Here is a 10,650-nt window from a genome sequence, read left to right on the forward strand (position 1 = left end):
ATGTCACTTTAAAAATATTTCTTTTTTTTTTTTTGGATGCAATGTTAACCAATAAAGTCTCTCTCTCTCTCTCTCTCTCTCTCTCTCTCTCTCTCTCTCTCTCTCTCTCATTTTCTAATCTCTGTTCTCTAGCATGCACTCCTGTCCTACCAAATCTGCCTAGGGGTAGGAGAGCTGGGGTAGGGGCTGTGGTTTGCTCCTACGGTATGTGACCAGCACATTTTCTTCTCTTTTTCACTCCTGAGTGAAGGTTTTCTCAACATTCTTCTCTTGCCTGCTTCCACCTCCACTCTCACCTTTGGAAAATTCACTTATTTCCCAGGTATGAGTCACCCCCTTGTGACCATTTCTCCTGGCCTTTTTCTTCCTTTCCCCTTCTCTCCTTGGGAATGCTTTAATCTCGAATTATCAAATGCACATCCCCAGGATGAGATCCTGATATCAAAATTAGCAAGATTAACCCAGATACGTTAACTTCCATCCTGATAACCATTCTTTCTCTCTTCCTGCCGGAACCCTCTTCATGTAAAATTTCAGCCATCTCCATCCCTTACATCCCTGGCCAAATAAATAGTCTATGTTCTGTTTATTTTTCCTGCCCTGTAACTTCTAACACTTCCTTTCCCTCATACTGTTAGTACTTTGTTCTTGTCTGGACAACTGCCATATGTCTCCTGTCCCTAGCTGTTTATTGAATGAACTTCATTAGAGTACATGGCATCTCTCCTGCCCTTTCCTGTAGCTTCAGCAGCCCTGGGTTAATGTGGAAACTCTCCCATGTGACCACTCACAGTCCAGTCCTAACGCACTCTCTAGGCGTTCATCCTACGTGTAGGGTCCAAAACCACTGTGTGATCTCTTGTGGTGTCCCGTGCTTCCCCATCTTCATACCCCTGCCCTGGATATTTTCATTATCCAAGGTGTCTTTCTTGCTAGTTAATCCCAAGTAACAACTTGGTGCCATTTCCTCTGTAAGGTCCACCTTGTCCCCTTGGAAAGGGCTGCTCCACCTTCAGCATACACAAGGATCACATGGGCACCCTGATGAAATGCAGATTCTGGCTCAGTCATTCTCAATGAGGGTCTGAGAGTCTTCTTCACAAGGTCTCAAATGGCAGGGCGGGTCTCTTGGAGCACACTCGAATTAAGAGCAGTGGTTCTCAACCTGAGGGTCTTGACCCCTTTGGTGATTGGATGAGCCTTTCACAGCTGTCACATATAAGATATCCTTCATATCAGATATATTATGGTTCATAACAGTAGCAAAATTAGTTATGAAATAGCAATATGAGGAACTGTGTTAAAGGGCCACAGCATTAGGAAGGTTGAGAACCACTGCCCTAAAAAGAAACACAATCTTATTCTAAGGCACAGGGCAAGAGCTCCCCCCTCTTTCACACACACACACACACACACACACACACACACACACACACACACACACACACCCCACTTGCAATAGCATCTCCCATGGAACCCCAGCTGGCCTACAATTGCTATGTGTACAAGACCTCAAGCCTGTAGCAATCTTCCTGCCTCTGTTTCCTGAGTGATGTCAATATAGGTGTGCACCACCGTTGCCAGCCACCAGGCAGGGTCTTTATAATTATTCACATACAATATGCTGCAGTTTTTAAAACACTCGTTTTGTTTCTTCACCAACAGCGATTGACTTTGATGAATAGAAAGAGTGAAGAAGAATTTATTTTAATTAAAGTGAATACGATTCCAATATCATCTTTTAAACTCTGCTCCATGGTTACTCATACATCTCAGTTTAACCACATTTTCCATGGATGAACTTACAGGAGAAAGAATTCTGATCCTGGGATCTCTGCATGTGAGGATGACCCAACATGTCTGAGACAGTGCTAACAGAATTGTACGGCCGGAGCTCTGAGTTGCACAAAAAGGAGCTCTTTCTAGTTCCAACAGAAAAGGAATTTGTAAACGTACATTAGAGAACTAACTCACCATGACTAGAAGGAACACTGTAGTCCTGCAATCCTAGCCTCTGAGTTTGCGAAAGTCTGTGTGCCCTCCTCTGCCGCTCTTACAGATTGGATTCTGTGCAGGGCCGGCTTCTTTGGGTTGGTGTTAATTATCAATGTGAAACTGCCACAAAGCCAGTGGCTTAGAACATCAACAAGAAACCCTATTTCTTCAACTCCCTAGTATGTAATTTTTCAAACAAACCAAAGCAGGCCCCTCCTTTGCCTGCCCCCTTTCCCAGTCACCGTGGGCTTCCTTATATTAGCGACTTCTCCCAGCTTCTCTCACCTTGAAGTAGCAGGTGGTATTTATTTTCTCGATCATTTTGCCAGAAAAAGCCCCCTCGGATGATCTTTAGCTGACAGCTCTCATCAGTGACATGGTGGTGGCGGTAGACATCTCCAAGGTTAAGCAGTGTCCTTACTGTGGGGAAGTAAGGCTACATTTAGCTGGACTTGTGTGTGTTTAAGGATGAGAGAGAAGCAGGTTTTTTAAAAAAAGATGATCACAGCCAGCACTTATGCCAACTGCATAGACGGCAGTCTAAGTAGTTTGAGTTCTTGTGTGTAAATAATCTCCCAAGAGCATTGCTTTTATTGTTGATGTTTTCCTGTTGATTTCTGAGACACTGAAAAGTCAATCAGTTAGTTCCTTTGAGTGCTTTTGTGAATCTTGCAGCATAATAAAAAAAAAATTCTTTTAGAAGGCACAGAGAGCTTTAGAGCGCAGAGAGGGGTGGGGGAAACTAAAGTTAGGTGAGAAATTCTTTTTTTTTTTCTGTTTAACATTGGATACTTCTTTTTTTTTTTTTTTTTTTTTTTTTTTTTTTTTTTTTTTGCTGTTGAGTGATTTCCTCCAGGAAAGGCCTACAGTGTGTGATGTGATGGACAGTAAGGGGGGCAAACTCTCAGCCCTGCTGGTGTCCCCCTTCTGAAGTGAATACCAGGTCGCCTTCCCTGTCCCTGGCATGGTTTCATCCCAAGTGTCTTAGACATGGCTGACATTTTAGGAGCAGCTCATCTCAGTGCTTGTCGCTCTCTTCAGCCACTCTGTTTATCTCCAACACTCACGGAATCTTTTGTCACCAAAATCCATTTCAAGTGACCTTTTTGGTGGGGGAGGGAAGGAAGGAAGAGGGAGGCCTATAGGGTTTTTGTTTTTTTGCTTTTTTTTTTTTTTTTTGGAAGCCTCACTCTGAATTCATTCTTCTGCTTCAGTGTAATGTTGGTATTTGATCAAACATAAAAAGCTTGAAGCTTTAATGTCCTGCTGACACCAGTGTCAACAAGGCAGCGAAGCGGAAGGTTTTTGGCAGCTGATTAGAAGGAGATTTTATGTCACCAGGTTTAAGACTAAGGATACCTTTTAGCAGCTATTCTCAAGGATAAGCGACATTGTGCAGTATAAATCAAATTCAAGAGCTTTATTAAAGGGCCCTTGATAATTTGGTAATATATGACCACTCAGTTTTGGAAAGGCGATAAATGACTGCGTTTTATAGTGTAATCTAAAATAATAATATGGATTACAGTTGTGTTCAGTCATGAAAGTATAATTTAACAGTTTGAGTTGATAATAACCTTTTCCTCCCTCGACGGTGTCCACTCTTATTTCAGTTCAGATATGGTTTACTGGGGGATGATTTGCCGTGCTTGCATTTAGAGTCCAGTAGGGCTGAACATGTGTTTAATTGGAATTTTATGTTGTGTTGGAAAAGTTTCATACCCAAAAAAAAAGCCCACAACACACACACACACACACACACACACACACACACACACACACACACACATCCCAGAGAATTTAGTCTCCTAAATAGTAACCATTCCAACATCCATCCAAAGTGGGGCGCATGCTTGTCCTTAGGGCTCCCCTGGAGAACTTGCTCACTGAGAAGGGTACTTGAAAACAGCTTAGTAAAGGTGTAAGGTTAAAGTCCAACTCCACCTGCAGGCACTGGGGAACTTTCCCCATCCCAGGCCTGGTGAAGCTTGTGTTGTTGGTAGTCTTGGACCCGGAAATCCTGTGGCACAGACAAGCGACAGGCCGAAGGCCTAGAACAAAACGTGGCCTCCACAGGGCTGCAGGAGGTGAGGAGTCAGGGGATCCACAGCCCGGCTTGGCTTCCCTGGCTCCGTCAGTGATTCTTATCCCTGGCTGCCATTGGGCTGGACCTAACTGAAGTGCCATGGGACAAGGACATCTAAGGGATGTGGCTGTGGCTCATAGTGTAGTAGGGCTTCCAAAGTATGTTATTCCATCTCATGAAAGTATTCCTAAGAATACTTAAAGCGCTAAAAGTATCCTGTGTATCGTGGTCTTTGGTCACTTAGATCATCCATAAATCCCTAAGGTAAACTGGCCTCTGGACCTGCCCGCTCGTGCCTATACAATGTGACCTGTGAGCTAAAGGTTAACTGCGGAACCTGTAACTTTGATCTCTCCAGCTCTAGAAAGAATGCCTGCTTGGTGTAGATGTCCAGAGCTGATTTTCTGTGTGTGTCACAGTTGCATTTTGACCTTAAAAAAACTCAAAGCAGCAGGAGGCCAAGGCTGCTTCCTGCTAATCTGTTTGGGACAGTGCCACCGCCTGTTAATGAAGACTCCAATGGACTTGTTCAAGTCGAATGGAGCCTTTCTATTTAGGTACCCCCAAACAAAAGCATGCTGTGGAAGTGGAGGTGTGTAGGTTGGGAGGGGGGAAAAAAGCTATCTCACACAAGGCTAGGAAGGACAAATTTAACGACTATGATGTTTAAAAATTATCCTCATTCATATTTGTTATAAATGTGACCAATTAAGGTTGAACTTAGTTTCTTTTTCTTTTATTGGTTATTTCCTTTATTTGCATTGCAAATGCGGTTACCCCCCTTTCCTAGCCCCCTCCTCCGAAAGCACCTATCCCATCCCCTCTTCCCCTACTTCTATGAGGGTGTTCCCCCATCTCCCAGTCCTCCCATTCCTCTACACTGGGGCATCAAGCCTTCACAGGACCAAGTGTCTCTTCTCCAATTGAGGACCAACAAGGCCATCCTCTGCTACATATGCGGCTGGAGCCATAGGTCCCTCCATGTGTACTCTTTGGTTGGAGGTTTAGTCCCTGGTGGGGAGGGGGGTCTGGTTGGTTGATATTGTTGTTCTATGGACTTGATTTCTAGTTGCCAAGTTCCACTTTGCTCTCTCTACAAGTAAACGGGACTCCATTAAAGTCCTCTGTTACCTAGGGCTTGGTAACTTTCAGAGCAGATTGTCTTGCATTGTAGTCACGATGGAATGCAGCCTCACCCGCCTATCTTGGAATATATCCGTTTCGAGGAGCACAGACCGAAACAGAAATGGGCATGTCTCACAACTGGGCAAGCTAAACTCAGAGAAGGTTTTATCACGTACAAGATTCACTAGGGGAAAACGACTGGGTAAAGTTGGCTGCTTCTTGTTTGCGGTTGTTCTGTGGGGCTCCTCTGGGGTTCTCATCCCACCTCCCTGCTCCTCCTTGTTTAACACCCTCATTTCAGAGCTTTTCTGGGTACCCCCTCCCTGGTCCAAACGCCAGCTGGGATACCAAACCAAAATTGCTACAGTCTTACCTCCCTGGGTGTTTGAGGTAAGTAAGGAGACTGCCCTTCTCTGATTTCTTGGCCAAATAACAAGTTCTCTTTGACAGTCCCTGGGTCTCACGTGACTCCCTCGAATCTCACCCTTCTGCCTGGTGCTCTGGACGTCAGTCATCCCGCAGGCATCGGGTGCTACTGATGAGAGCTCAGGGTTGGAATCATGAGTTGTCTTGGATTCCAACCCTGCCATGCGTCGTGTCAGCTGCGCATCACCAACTACAACACAGAATGTTTCTGTCTTGCTTTTGTCATCCGTAAGATGATGTTCGCAACAGGTTTGTGAGCTTTTAAATACTATGGTGACGTAATTAGGATGAGAACAGGTCATCCATTAGGAAGCTCGGATGGCTTTCCAGGAGAGGGTAGGGTAGGGGTGGGCTGGACCCCAAAGATTGCCACTGGTCTCAGGGATTGCTTCCTGTGTCACAGAAGCAGACTGTTTTCTGGGACAAGGGTGTATAATACCTTGGCTGGCTCTAGTTAAGCAGCTGACGAGGTAGATATACTATAATCAGGTGGCGGCTGCTTTGCCAGCTAAGTGACCATGGCTGTTCTGAAGTCACAGCACTGGGACAGGTTCCTGGGGCCTAGATCTCCTTCCTGATGAGACCACAATGCCTATACCTCTCTTCTATAGCACAGTGCCAGCGCTACCACGGCCCCAACAGAGTCAGCTGTACTCAAGACGGAGGAAGACGCCATGATGTCAACTGTACTGATGGATAACTAGGAATCTAAGATGAGGGCTGGGAATCTACGATGGCTCAGGTGGCAAAGTCTTGCAAACATGAAGACCCGAGTTCGATCCCCAGAACCTGTGCAAAAATAAAAATGAGAATGAAATGGGAGGAAAGTGTGGTGGCATGCCCTTGTAATGCCAGAGCTGCGGAGACACAAACAGGTGGACCTCTGATTCTCTCCGGCCTGGCAGCCTAGACCACGGAGAGACCTCATCAGAAAGGAAAAGTGTGAGCCCTGGCTCCCACAGGCGCGTGTGCACATCCATCCCCACTCCCCCACATACACACTCGAGGACATTTAAGATCAGAATATTTACATGATCAATGCCTCTGTGTAAGCTAGTTGAAATTTAATTGCAACCATAAGCCTTTGCAGGGTTTTTGTTGTTGGCTTGTGTTTTAGCAAAGATAATCACTTTTCTAGGATGCTAAGAATTAAAGTCTGGGAGATCACATGTTTTCTCGGTAGTAGGCAAACCCGTCCTCAGGATAGAGGTCTAACCAGTGACTCTGGTGAGCAAGGAAATAGAACAAGTGAAGTCGTTATGCTCGCAGCAGCAGAAGAGCCTAATCAGTCATCCATCTCACCAGAAGATATCCTTATAGAATTGAAATCCGAAATGTCACAGATAGCCTGGCTTTCAGAAGCCCTGGTCCCACACCCCAGGCTGCGGCGGATGTCCTGTCTGGGCCTGCTTCCTTGGAGATCACACCTGCTTCGTCAGCATATTCTCGCTCCCTAGAGATGTTTCACCAAGTCATCCTCGGGACGGGTAGCTTGGAGCGGTCTCTGTCTCCAGCTTCTGGCTTGTTTACATTCAGAGCCAAGCGGTGAGGATTTCAGAGCTAAGCTCAGAGGCCAAGTCTCCTCCCAGTATCTAGAGGAAACCCTCAGGCATTCTGGAACCCCAAAAGCTAAGGACTTAGCTACCCTGTTCACTCAGCCAAGGCCTCTAAGTGAGGCCGAGCTGCTGCGCTCACTGATTCTCTAACGCCATCTTTAACACCGGCTGCTTTGTTGTTCACCAACCCTCTTGCGCCAGATGTACCAGGCTCTGCAAATTACATATGATTTATTCCGAAATGTAAAATGGGGCTACAGGAGTTCTTTTATAAAAACTACACAAAGAGCTTTGTGAAACATTAAAAATAGGGAAATCTAAACATTCTGTTATTGAGCAACAGAATCTCAGATACGGGAGAAAACTGCAGATTTTAAAGGTGCTCAAACAGGTCTGTGGGCATCAGTAAATTTTTACCTGCTAGCAACAGTGAAGCAGATGATTATGGACAAAACCTGATTAGACCAACTACCAAAGAATAGTCTACTGATTGGTGCTGTCCTTAAACCAAAAGATGAGTGAACTCATCTGGGCGTGTACTAATAGAAAATACATGTATAAGCTAAGAGTGTATCTACCAATGTTCACGACCCCCTTCTTACAACTGATTTAAAAGGAAGTTCTTTGAGGTCCCAGCTGAGTCAGGCATCACTGCATTACATGCAACGTGAGTAATAACACACGTGACAAGTTCAGTGGCTGCCCTCCGTAAAACCCCACGCGGGAGCAGAAACAAGCTATGATTAGTCCTTAACATTCATTTACCATTAACACGCTGTGGGGACTATCTTCTTTCTCTATATGCTTTCTGTTCCTGCTCTTCTTTTGGGAAGTTTAGTATAAGATCCAATGCCTGTGCCAGGGAGCTTCTACTGTTGGTCCCATTTCTTCAAAGCTCTCAGATCCCTCCCTATAGTCGGAGGCAATAGCTTCTCCATAAACTCCTGGTCAACGGGCGGAGACTAGGAGTTCTGTTGTTCCTCCTGAGGCGCCATCCAGAATGGAGTGAGAGCCAGATCAGAGGCATCTTGCTTAAGCACTCCCTGTAGGGGTGGCTTGAGTAAACACTACCTAAGGAGGCTTGCTCCACCGCCAATCAGTTTCTCCCCAGACCCAGTCAAAGTGTGACTCTAGCAGCCTGAGCTCACTTTGCGCTGACTCCAGTCCTGTGCGCCTCTTCCCTTCTTTTCCCTTCTGTTACACACATCCCCTGGCAGGTTCCGGGGTCTACTGGGAAAGAGGGCTAATCATGAATTAAGCATTAACTAATTGATTAATTAACTAAGAGAGCTAATCATATCTACGACTTAGATTTTCAGCTTCCACAAAGCCCCACCCACTAAGAAGTTAAAGTTCAGACAGCCACTAGGGCCGTGCCCTCATCAGGTGGGAGACATGGAGAGGAGCTCCGGGCCAGGCACAAACGACCGCGTGGAAACAACAATAAAGCTGTAATTTCAGGAGTGGGGAAGAGGAAAGAGGAAAAAAAAAGTGATTCCTTAACTGGTTGTCACATTAAATTTAAGATCTAGCTATTTAAAAATATCCAGGAGCACATACAGTGAATCAAATGTAGATAGGAGACTTAACGGGAGCAGTAGAAAAGACCTTTATTAATCTTCAAACTCAGCGATCATTAACAGGAAACATTAGAAGAAACATAGATTGGGATTCTTTTTAAAAAGCGATATTGGAATTCATTGCTTCTCATCAATGCCAGAAGCGGATGATAACATTTTAGATGCATTAAACTTGGTCCATCATGCTTCCCACTTCGTGGTGGGAAGAAAAACAGCACTTGAGTGATTTTTTTTTCCCTTAATTTGTTCTAAATTATAGCGAAGTGCCCTGCAAGAAGCAAGTGCTCGTGTTAATTAACTCTGAGTAGAGAAGGTCACTGTCACACGTGGGGGCTCAGTTTCTGGCTTTAGTGAGATTATTCTCTTCTGCAATTTGAACCCTGGTCAGGAATTAGAGGCATGTGCAGATTCTCACCACTTTACCCAGCGCTTCACGTTTGGGCACTTTTGTTGGCGCTTCTTTAAAAACACTGAAGATGTAGTAACAATAGTGAGATGAACCTATGGAATGAAACGCACAGTCTAGATATTTATTTACAGGTATGCCTACAATATTGGTGTTTTCTTGGAGCCTGAATCTTTTGAGCTGAATCTGTAAAACCACACGCGAGTGGCTTGACAGCGCTTCACAACATGAAAAATTAACAAGACTGAATTTCAGTTGTCTTCTGTTGAGCTGTTAAGACCAGACATGAAATTATAAACGCTGTGTAGTCTCGGAAATCACCCTCCAGGATCCTCAGCATCCCACCAGGGTTGAGAGAGCCATCAGCAGCTGAACACATAGTTTTAAAATACACAGAATTTTTAAAGGCTCTAATTTTCAGTCACTCCTAGTTTCTTAGAACGTGTGCTGTTATTTTTTTTTTTAAATTGGATATTTTCTTTATTTACATTTCAAATGTTTTCCCCTTTCCAGGTCTCCCCTTCGGAAGCCCCCTATCCCTTACCCCCTCCCCTGCCTCTATGAGGGTGTTCCCCCACTCACTTACCCACTCCCATCTTCCCACCCTGGCATTCCCCTACACTGAGGCATCAAGGCCCAAGGGTCTCTCTTCACACTGTTGTCCAACAAGGCCATCCTCTGCCACATACACGGCTGGAGCCATGGGTCATTCCATGTGTACTCTTTGGTTGGTGGTCCATTCTCCAGGAGGACTGGGGGAGGGGTGTCTGGCCGGTTGACACTGTTGCTCCCCTCATGGGGCTGTAAACCTCCTCAGCTCCTTCAGTCCCTTCTGCATCTCCTCGATCGGGGACCCCCGAGCTCAGTCCAATGGTTGGCTGTGAGTATTCACCTCTGTCTTTGTCAGGTGTGCTGTTATTCTTAGACCTCAAGTTGTCAACACTACAGCACATGTTGATTTTGTTGGTCATACAACGGATGGCATGATTAAACTGAATTTGTTAAACTGAAAATTGTTAATGTGATTAAACTGAAATTGTTTATGTGAGTTAATATTTGAATGTTAGACATGATGAGGAATCCAGATTCACTTGCCTCTTCTGATCCACTCCAGTATCAACTGTGACTCACTATAAAAAAATTACTTCAAATGGATTTAGCCACAATGTAAAGGTAATTATATATGTCATTCTCTTGGTTGTGTTTGTTCTGTATATCCAGACGTTAACCATATATTAATTTGGTCATTTTTAAAGAGGTAAAGAGACTTCAAGACTAAACAGTCATCTAGAGGGACCATTCAGGTGTGGAGCTTTCGATGATAATAATCAAATCTGAATGGAAGCTCTTCAAATGGGAAGAACTCAAGATGTTATTAACTGAAAAATCCAAGACTTTCCAATCCTCTAAAGATACTCAGGTCAGTCACAGGGAAAAAACATATATATATATATATATATATATATATATATATAT

At 44.6% G+C, this 10,650-nt stretch overlaps 1 long non-coding RNA gene across 1 annotated transcript; it reads left to right on the forward strand.

Moving 5' to 3' along the window:
- The first annotated feature begins 5,393 nt into the window (after positions 1-5,393).
- On the forward strand, positions 5,394-6,454 carry LOC110317493. Its single transcript, XR_002380319.1, has 3 exons — positions 5,394-5,596; positions 5,718-5,881; positions 6,244-6,454. It is a non-coding gene; the product is annotated as an uncharacterized LOC110317493 (long non-coding RNA).
- Positions 6,455-10,650: the final 4,196 nt, after the last annotated feature.

The sequence above is a fragment of the Mus pahari genome, chromosome 3 (assembly GCF_900095145.1).
Source record: "Mus pahari chromosome 3, PAHARI_EIJ_v1.1, whole genome shotgun sequence".
Taxonomy (NCBI): domain Eukaryota; kingdom Metazoa; phylum Chordata; class Mammalia; order Rodentia; family Muridae; genus Mus; species Mus pahari.